Consider the following 10,544-nt stretch of genomic DNA (forward strand, 5'->3'; position numbering starts at 1 on the left):
GATACCATTCCTGGTGCTTTGACATGGTATATACAACTCCTCTCAAAAGCCGTTGGTTTACACAGTTTAGTTGTTTTACATTGGGCTTGTATAAAGCCGCGTATTTAAATATAACTGAACTACAAGGTTGAAGAAAGGCTTGTCTTCTCTCTCAGATCTGGGAAGGTCCATGGGTCATGTTCCCTCATTATGTGGGTGAACTAAGTAATGCCAGCTTATTGCCACAGTGTTGAGTATCAGGTATATTTACCTGTCGGTAAACCTGGGTGGTGCCATAGCGGTGTGAGGGGGAGGGGAATGTTGTGAGTTTCCATGTTTTGTGAAGCTTATCCCATATATCCAGTGTCAATTGAATAGTGGGGTGAGAGTAAACTGAGGCTAGTCCTTGATTCCGGGGGAGCCAGGGGAGAAATTTCAGAGTGTGAACTGGTGTAAGTGCGTTTTCTAGGTCGACCCATCTTTTAGTCCCTGGGGCTGACTGCCAGGAGATAATATGGTTGAGGTTGACCGCCTGATAGTAGCATTCAAACAGCGGTAATCCATAACCCCCAGTTTGTGAGGACTTGGCTAGAAAGGATCGTTTGAGCCTTGATTTTTTTCCCCTGCCATATAAATCTACCACAGTTTGATTGCAAATTTGCCAGAAAAGTACCTTTGACGGGGATGGGTAATGTTTGAAATAGGTATAAGACCCGGGGTAGGACGTTCATCTTAATGGCACTAATCATACAGAACCATGAGATAAAAAGTGGGTCGCACTTAAGAAAGTCTGGTTTTATTGATTCAAGAAGAGGGGTATTGTTGACCTGAAACAGTTGTTTGTATTCTTTAGTGATAAGGCAGGGCCATAGGGCGCCATTGAAAAGTGAATGAGGATTCTAACACGGCCTTAACTGAACTAGAGACTTAAAGTGACAGGGCCTCTGATTTGGAGTTATTGATTTTGCAATCTGACAGGGGACCATATTCTGCCAATTCCTTTAGCAATTTCGGGAACGAAATTAGAGGGTTGGATAGCGTTAACAAGACGTCATCAGCAAATAAAGATAGCTTGAAATGGCGTGGCCTTATTTGAATCCCAGATATATCTGGGTTTCGCCTGATAGCAGCTGCTACGGGCTCGATACACAATGTGTACAGCAGTGGTGATAGGGCACACCCCTGTCTCATGCCGTTGCTCAAGAAGAAAAGATGACAGTGAGCCGTTGATCAGCACTGTTGAAGAAGGGCGGTAATATAGAGCCTGAAGAGCTGTTAGGAACACTCCGCTCACACTATAATGCCTGAGTGTGCGGAACATGAAGGCCAAGAAAGCCTGTCAAAGCCTATTTTTTCGGTGTCTAAGGCTAGGGCGACCGTGGGGATTTTGTGTTGGTTAACATGTGCCATAATGTCTATTGTCTGTCTAGTGTTTTCCAGAGCTTGTCTAGTAGGGACAAAGCGCACATAAACCAGGGTTGACATATAGAAATTTAGTTTGTTTTTGTTTGATTAGCCTGTTTCGCTCTCAGTCTATTGGCCAAAAATGTATCTGCTTTGTCCCACTTCACGAAGAAGGTCTAGTAAAGCCAGCGCAGTTGACGTTCGGTTTGTTCCGCATGAATCGAGTGGATTTCCCCCCTAATTTTTGTATATGTTGGAATAATGTTCGCAAATTAGATTGTTAATGTAGGGCTTCTATGTCCTTAAGTTGGGCATACAGGTTATTGAGTGTTTCAGAATGCTCCTTTTTCCTACCTGATGCAAGTTGAATAAAGTTTCCCTGAATTACTGCTTTATGAGGTCGGAATAATTTTTGATGGCTTCGGAGATATTCTCTTTGAATGTAGGTAATTTGAGTAGAGTCTCATTAATCTTTCAAGAGATCCTGCCCCGGGTATTATGAAAGAGGTTGACCAAGAGTGATAAAATAGCATGGTCGGACCATGTATTAGGAATGATGTCGGCCTGCTTTACATGCTGAAATAAACATAAACCTATCAATCTGGGAATAGGATTGATGGGGGTATGAGTAGAATGTGTAATCTTTAGATGAGGGGTAGAGTGCTCGCCAGATGTCAAAGAGTCCGGCCTCAGTCACCTGCTTTTGTACAGTTTTTGTATGTGGGGATGGTGAGGTGGAGAGTCTGGTAAATGACCTGTCTAAGGAAGGTGACATACCAGTATTAAAGTCACCCCCATAGAAGATGCAGTCCCTTACGTGTGTTGTGTAACACTGAGAATAAGTCTGAGAAGAAAGTCGTCTAACCTGTATTAGGCGCATAGAAGTTAGCAAGGGTTATTTCAAGATGTCCTATCTTGCCCGTTAGAATGAGAAACCGGCCCTTGGCTTCTAACAAGATGAAGGGGACAGAATTCTGGAGCAGAATTGCCCCTCCATTTTTCTTGGTAGATTGAGAGGAGTAATACACCGTGGAGTATCTACGTGAGGACAAGGAAGGATGGCCGCCAGCCTTGATATGGGTCTCCTGCAAGAAAATAATATCACCTTTAAGCTTGTGTGTTGTATGAAAGAGTATAGAGTGTTTTTGGGGAGTGTTCAAGCTCTTGACATTTAGAGAGAGAATTGTGAGAGACATAGCTGGTTTATAGGGAGTCAAAATACTTTCAAAAGAGATAGGAGAAAAGAAAAGAAAAAGAAGAAAAAAAATTACAAGAAAGATAAGTAAATAAATGAAAAGGGGGGAAGAAAAGGGGGACCCACGGAAAAGGAGGGACCACTAAAGTAGAGAAGTAAGGTCCCTAATTGGGGTGATAAAAGTTAGTAAGCTGTGGGAAGGTAAGGAGGGAAGAGGAAGAATGGAAAGATGGAAAAGAAAAGAGGCGAGGATGGGGTTAGAAGGTAAAATACAGTGGAGGAAAAGAGGGAGAGGGCCTAGGCTCCAGCCTCACAGGCAGAGGGGTAGCTTACAGGAAGAGTGCCTAAAGACCGGGATAACCATAAATTAGGTGGAATACACCTATATAGTAAACTATGTCAAGGCACAAACTTTGGTAGTGCAATTAAATGTGCAAGTTTTTAAAGAGAAGAAAGTATATAATTCCCAGTATGTGTGGGTGCGTGGCCTAGGGAGCAAAGAGAGCCCCCCGCCCGTCTAATTCAAAGTGGAAAAAAAAGTACATATGTATTAAACAAACAGTTGCAGCTGTACCTAAAAAAGTGCAGTGGAGAAAAAATCTTAGCAGATTAAAAAATAAACATTTGCTATTTAAACACAAAAACAGCTTTACAACAAAGCACAACGTTTAGTAAACAGGGGAAAGAATACGTATTTGGTTTCTTTCTCAATGTAGGTCCGAAATGTAAATCACAGAGGTTGCTATACAGTAGAGCTGTGGGAACCCTCTCCAATGTCCCGTCCTGGACGAGAACGATTGAGCCGGTGAATAAAGTCTTTGCCTTCGATCTACACTTGTTGACCTTCCACTTCGATTATCAGGCAGAAAGGAAAGCCCCATCGATATTTGTATCCATTGCCTCTAAGGGTTTTCGTCCCATCTCTTAGATCTCGACGTTTAGCAATCGTTGACAGGGCAAGATCTTGGAACACCTGAATGCGACATCCGTCATAGAGTACATAAGGAGAATACCTGACTGCAGAGAAAATTATGTATTTAGTCTTATAAGGTAAGACACGTAAGATCACATCTCGGGGTGGATCTCTGTCTTTTGGATGAGGCCTCAGTGCTCTGTGTACCCGTTCTATCTGTATGGGGTGATTAGACAATGTAGTGTTCAGTGAAGAGAAGAATTTGCTCACATATACTTCTAGTCTTTTGGTTCAACCGATTCCGGGATATTACATAAGCAAAGATTGTTGCGGCGCTCTCTGTTTTCCAAATCTTCCAATTTGTCTTTTAGAAACTCATTTTTCTTTAATAAATAGTCCAAGACTCTTTGGAATTTAAGCGTAGACTCCAACTTGTTCTCGAGAACTGTGGTTCTTTTGGATATTGTGACCATTTCTGATTTAAGGTCTCCTATGGCCCTTTGTAGGTCTGTGGAGAAGGAGTTAGTGCGGCCCACAATCAGGTTGCGTGATTCAGTAAAATCGGCTTCAGTGGAGGGGATCGTTGTACTTGGAGAATTTAAATCCATTGAGGCCCCTTGGGGAGGAACGAGGGGTGTATAGTTGCTTTGCCTTGACGAGAGAAATGCTGCGTAATTTCAACCGCTGTACCCCGGCGACCTCTACCAGCATTTTTAAGCATGCTGAAAGTAAATTCACGGGGAATCTGGTTATCAAGTAGTGACTATGTAGCAGACAGGCTGAGGTGAGGATGTCCTAAGTCGGCATTAGAGTCTTCAAAATGTTAGATGAAAAGGCAGAATATTGTAGATGCCCAACTGCAGGGTACGACTCACTTACGCGAGCTCAAGCGGGCTGAAGCAGTTCTGTTTACTATGGCAATTTCAGTAACCCAGGGGACCAGGTTGGGCAATAAGCTGAACAATAAGGAGATGTCTCCACTAGGTGGCGCCCCCGTACCAACTAAACAGTCTTATACACTGCAAAACCCAAGGTGTTATGGCAGCACAGGGAACAAATTAGCACTTATACCCCTGTGAGATGAAAGGCAGTGTTTATTTTATCAGGTATATAGTTTGCGAAAAACTGTTCTACTGTTCTATATTTGCTGTTAGGTGCTGTCTGTGCTCTCAGGCGGTATATTGCAGTGCAGAAAACATCTCCTGACCGTTGAAGGCTCTCCGGATGACGTGAGAAGAGCTCTACATAGGAACAGGTGTCCCAAACTGTTCTGTGCTAATTAGGGTTTATTGGGAATCCAACAGTTATTTCCTGAACTCGGGGCAAACTCAACGGAGCAAGATGGCGCCTGGGGCTTCTATGGCGGGGAATGGCACATGTCCAAGTAGCAGAATGCTCACAGCAGTTGTACCCACTCTATTCAGGTTGTCTATTGGGTTCGAACCCAGCAAGCTGATGACAGCGGCGCTCCTGTTGGTTCTGAGAGTCAGGCAGCCGAGTATAGTGCACGTCGCCTTAGGTTGTCAGCTATGCTGCTGTCAAGGATGCTCAACTCCCCAGGTGTTCCACCCTCCGAATGGGACTGTTTCTTACAGATCCTTCTGCTATGCCTGGCTTTTGTTTTTTTGTAGCTTTTCAGTGTGAATGTCCAATCTCTGCTGGAGCGCACACCCAAGGCTAGGAGGCTCCGTGCATCCCTCCGGCAGGCACCTGGCAGTCCGCTGGTGTTCAGCCAGCGGGTGGACAGCCCCAAGGGTAATTTGGGCTGCAGGGTTCGGGGTTGTGAGCGGTTAGGAAAGCCTACAGCTTCAGGCGCAGTTCAGGCCTCTAATCTTCTGGGCGGCCCGCAGCACTCCGATTCCGCTCACGCCGAGCCCAAATGCCGTTGCTCTGATCCTGGGTGGCAAGAGGTTCGTCAGGACACGATTGGTGTCAGCGAGATTCCGAGCAATGGGCTTTATTTGTGCGAAAAGTCCGGAGCTCCGGACAAAAGTGGCCGTCTAATATGGCTACCAGACCACACCTCCAATCGTATATATTTTAACTGTACATGGAACAAATAAGATGTTATTTTAATTGTGTTTCAAATATACATAAAAACATTATAGATTCTGGTTTTGTTTATTACAATATTTTAAAATGTTGTGTCACAATTAAGTAATTCATGTAGCGTCAGTGTTAGCAGGTGTGTCACAACACCAAAAAGGTTGGAACTGCTGCAATATATGGTCTAAGTTGCTTTGATAGATATCAGAATGTGTCAACTCCCATTTGATACTGTGCTATTTTAACCTGTTGCTGCCCATCCACTGTATAAACACAGCAGATATGGGTAAGCTGGGGTTCCCTAATTGCCAGTGTCCCCTCAATGTCATTTAAACCATAAATAATACTAAATCAAGCAGCATTTAGCAACATTGAATAATTTATTTAATTGAAAGTGGTGGAACTAAATGTTGGACTTTGATGTGACATTTACAGGGTACCTCCTAAAGATATTTCCACTTCTCTGCACATACAGATGCACTTTTAGTTTGCAGAGACTGATCCTAATGAAGAAGGTTAGACGTGGACCTTAAGTTGTGCTGGATGGACCATTGAGATGTATTGGTTCATAACCAAGGTAGTTTGCAGTGAGCATTGGCTATGCATTGTAAATAAGCTTCATTGTTTAGTCTGGCTGAAAAAGATATCATTAGTGTACTGTTTATTAGTCAGAATGACAGGTTTACTTTAAATTTGCATTTCTTGGCTTACTCCAGGTGCCAGGGAGATTTATCTTTGCAAAATTATAGCTTGTACTATAAGGTCACTCTGCAAGTACAGGTGTCTGGTTAAATTCAAAAGCCATGTTTTTAAATTGGTTGATCTTGAAAGGTCTTATACATTAAACAATGACATAAAATTAATTTATTTTATTCTGCCTGCAAGGTCCAAGTTTGTCAGACACATCTCTCAGCAGATAAGGTACCAATGCTATGTACCACATAATAGGCTTATAGGCTTTCAAAATGTATTTTACATGATAAAATGACCCTAAAGGCACATGCACATGCAGATTTAAGGCCATAGTTGAAAAATATTATTTAAAATAAAAGGGAAAACACACGAACATTGTGCAGTTCCCATGTTGTATTAATTGGGCTCATTTATTCCCAACAAAACACACATGGGATATACTGTATATATATATATATATATATATATATATATATATATATATATATAATCAACCTTATAAGAAAGTTATTCCCCGTCAGAAATATCTACTGTACAGTGGAATCAAAATTCACTTGATGTATAGACTATATCAGTGGTTCCCAAACTTTTGCAGTTCGCGGCACCCTTAGAGTCTCCAAGTTTTTTCAAGGCACCCCTCCAAAATAATTACTGAGCAGTCCTGTTTTAGAAGTAGTTGGGTCAAAAAATTGTAATAAGTATTTAGGTCACGACCGAAATACTTATTTAGTTGTATGCAAAAATGCCCCTCTGCATCCAGACACTCTGCCCCCTCTGCATCCAGGCACACTGCCCCCTCTGCATCCAGACACACTGCCCCCTCTGCATCCAGGCACACTGCCCCCCTCCTTCCAGACACACTGCCCACTCTCACGTTGCCCCCTCTGCCCTCTGTCACGCTGTCTCCTCCTCTGCCCTCTCTCACGCTGTCCCCCTCCTCTGCCCTCTCTCACGCTGTCCCCCTCCTCTGCCCTCTGTCACGCTGTCCACCTCCTCTGCCCTCTGTCACGCTGTCCCCCTCCTCTGCCCTCTGTCATGCTGTCCCCTCCTCTGCTCTCTGTCCCCCTCCTCTGCCCTCTGTCCCCCTCATCTGCTCTCTGTCCCCCTCCTTTCCCCTCTGTCACGCTGTTCCCCTCCTCTGCCCTCTGTCACGCTGTCCCCCTCCTCTGCCCTCTGTCCCCCTCCTCTGCTCTCTGTCCCCCTCCTCTGCCCTCTGTCATTGTGTCCCCCTCCTCTGCCCTCTGTCCCCCTCCTCTACTCTCTGTCACGCTGTCCCCCTTCTCTGCTCTCTGTCACGCTGTCCCCCTCCTCTGCCCTCTGTCCTCCTCCTCTGCTCTCTGTCCTCCTCCTCTGCCCTCTGCCCTCCTCCTCTGCTCTCTGTCCCCCTACTCTGCCCCCCTCCTCTGCCTTCTGTCCCGCTCCTCTGCTCTCTGTCCCCCTCCTCTGCTCTCTGTCCTCCTCCTCTGCCCTCCTCCTCTGCTCTCTGTACTCCTCCTCTGCCCTCTGTCCTCCTCCTCTGCCCTCCTCCTTTGCTCTCTGTCCTCCTCCTCTGCCCTCCTCCTTTGCCCTCTGTCCCCCTCCTCTGCCCTCTGCCCTCTGTCCCCCTCCTCTGCTCTCTGTCCCCCTCCTTTGCTCTCTGTCCTCCTCCTCTGCTCTCTGTCCTCCTCCTCTGCCCTCTGTCCCCCTCCTCTGCCCTCTGTCCCGCTCCTCTGCTCTCTGTCCCCCTCCTCTGCTCTCTGTCCTCCTTCTCTGCCCTCCTCCTCTGCTCTCTGTCCTCCTCCTCTGCCCTCTGTCCTCCTCCTCTGCCCTCTGTCCCCCTCCTCTGCCATCTGTCCCCCTCCTCTGCTCTCTGTCCTCCTCCTCTGCTCTCTGTCCCCCTCCTCTGCCCTCTGTCCTCCTCCTCTGTCCTCTGTCCCCCTCCTCTACCCTCTGTCCCCCTCCTCTGCTCTCTGTTTTCCTCCTCTGCCCTCTGTCCCCCTCCTCTGCCATCTTTCCCCCTCCCCTGCTCTCTGTCCTCCTCATCTGCCCTCCTCCTCTGCTCTCTGTCCCCCTCCTCTGCCATGATCCCTCTCACTCTGCCCCGCGCCAGGCGCCAGCCATAGAAAAAAGAAAGAAAACAGAAATTCAGTCGATATTCAGTCGATATTCAGTGACAGCTGCGGGAGAGAGGAGGCTGCTGGGTCCCGGTGCTGCGCGGATTGGTAAGTTTCTGTTTTCTTTCTTTTTTCTTTCTTTTTTCTATGGCTGGCTCGCGGCACCCCAGTGACAGCGCCGCGGCACCCCTGGGAGCCGCAGCACACACTTTGGGAACCGCCGGACTATATGGTATAGATCATATGAGCTAAGGTAATATTTGCTACCAGTGCAGTTTTCATTCATCATAAATACCTGTTCTCTGTTGAGAATAGTTTCCCATCAAAGGTTTTTAAACAGGTTTGAAAATTTCTCCCAGTTGGGATTTAAAATAGGATAAATGTATTATTTTGGGTTATTTCCCACCATTGTTTCAAAAATATTAATGTTGCATTTTAATGTTTTTAAAATGTGGCTCAATCTTATTCTCATTTGTTAACAAAGACTACCAGTAAAATAAATGGATAAATCTTTAAAAAGACATCACTAAAATGCGTCTCAAATACGCGTTCATTTTCATGGATTTTATCCATTTTCCCGGCACATATATATTAACGAGCCCTCAAAACTATTTTCCCAGAGATATCCAGTGCACATTGTCAGAAAATAGCCAGGAGTTATTTTATCTTGGTGATTGAAATCTCTAGTTTTGGAGCCTATTAAAATTAACTTTCTATTTTTTTCATATTATTTATTTATCTTATTAAAGTTGACAATTGTAATCAATTAATGTTGATCAATTAATGTTGTTCACACAATCACATAGTGATCAACATACACTTAGGTATTACAAAGCAAGTTTGTATATGTGTTTCCAAATGGCCTGCTTTTCTTCCCAGTAAGGAAAGGGACTGTCTGACATTTCCATATCAATTACCTCTTGAAAATAATCCTCCACCATCCTTTGCATGTTAATACTCAGATTGGATGGAGTTATGGGCAAGGTCACATATTTTTTTAAAAAATCTTTCAAACCAGCCCAGATGTCAAACTGTTGTGGTCTGCCACCTGCGTCATCCCTGCTTGTGTTTGGAAAGTGCAAATTGGTGTCAGAACCTCACGTGCCAGAACTGCTGCCACTGGTGCCACACTGCTGCCTCTGGTGCAGGACTTACACAATCAACCGAATCCTCATCAGCGCCCTCGCCGGCTACCCAAACCTCGCCCTCATCCTCTTCTAATTCCAAAGTGTCATCTTCACTTGGTGTATCACTGGCTACACTCGGGCTGTTCAGGCACACATCAGCAGAACTGCTGAAAGGGCCCTTCTTTATGGGTACACTATCAGAATGCTCACGATTAGATATACCACTCGTGGATGGACTCTCCTCAGGGATTGGTGTCATTTCTGATTCTGAGCATTCATTTTCCTCTAATGCCTTACTGTTTTCTTGCAGCTCGGCTTAACAGTAGATGTGCACCATTTTTGGACTGCAATTTACTTGGTCTTGCTTGGTCACGAGTGACTGTACAAGAAGGCTCAGTAACATTTTTTGATCTGGCACTAATAGAGAAAGGCAAAAGCCTCATTCTTTCTTTGCCACTGCGTATGTAGAATGGCATGTTGGCATTTTTTTTTTATCGGAAGTTAACTTTTCCTCTGTTACAGTACTTTTTCGCTTCAACATGGTAAAAAAAAAATTGGGGTGTGTTTTTTTACCTGATTTAAAAATACTATGTACTTTTATATAGGCTTTACCAGATGACGTACAGGGAAGACTACCATCAGGACAGGTGCCAGCACCTGCTTGCTGATCCCTGCTCATGTGTGGACTGCTTTGAATCCATTTTAATAAGCCTAAAGCACTTGTAGTGCAAAATATTAAATAGATAGTGCTGCTAGATAATACTTTCTGCAGCCTGAAAAATTGTGCTTTCACACTGGGGAATATGGGACACCCCAAAGCACTTGTAGTGCAAAATATTAAATAGATAGTGCTGCTAGATAAGACTTACTGCAGCCAGAAAATAGTTTCTGGAGGAGAGAATATGACACCCCAAACTGTTGGTAATGTTTGCAAAAAAATGCCTCCTCTATCCTCCTCTCTTCCTGCTATAACAATTGCTAGAAGAATTTCAATAATAATTGCAAGATCAAGGTATACAATAATTGCTCTGTCCCTGTTCTGATGCTACCTGCGACCTAACCCTGCTCTCTCCCTCTGTCAAATGGCGATGGAT

The sequence above is a fragment of the Mixophyes fleayi genome, chromosome 1, assembly GCF_038048845.1.
Source record: "Mixophyes fleayi isolate aMixFle1 chromosome 1, aMixFle1.hap1, whole genome shotgun sequence".
NCBI lineage: Eukaryota > Metazoa > Chordata > Amphibia > Anura > Limnodynastidae > Mixophyes > Mixophyes fleayi.